Here is a 253-nt window from a genome sequence, read left to right as displayed (position 1 = left end):
GCACCGAGGTGGGGGGGCTGCTGCACCCGGCAGTGGCCTTGTTGGGGACGCTAGTCCGATAATCCAGGGGGGCTAGGCAGGCCGTCCCCAGGGGCTCTTGGCTGAGCCCCACAGTGGTGGGGGGGGCTGGCGGGGTAGGCTTGGGCTGGTCCAGCGTCCGTTTGGTTAAGGAGGAGATGGGTTTGATAGTGATGTCCCGATGGTGTTTGACGTTCCAGCGGGAGCCGCCCTCAGCAAGGGGCTGGGTGCCAGG

The 253-nt window shown here is 66.8% G+C and overlaps 1 protein-coding gene across 1 annotated transcript in view; it reads right to left on the bottom strand.

The window, feature by feature from the left end:
• The window catches only part of LOC104165991 (peroxisome proliferator-activated receptor gamma coactivator-related protein 1-like), a gene marked incomplete at its 5' end in the record, with an annotated part of 5,144 nt that overhangs the window by 3,576 nt on the left and 1,315 nt on the right, over window positions 1-253 (bottom strand). The window lies entirely within an intron of this gene.

The sequence above is a fragment of the Cariama cristata genome, unplaced genomic scaffold (assembly GCF_000690535.1).
Source record: "Cariama cristata isolate BGI_N322 unplaced genomic scaffold, ASM69053v1 scaffold23668, whole genome shotgun sequence".
NCBI lineage: Eukaryota > Metazoa > Chordata > Aves > Cariamiformes > Cariamidae > Cariama > Cariama cristata.
Note: the sequence above shows the minus strand (reverse complement) of the source record. Positions and strands in the feature narration are given on the sequence as shown.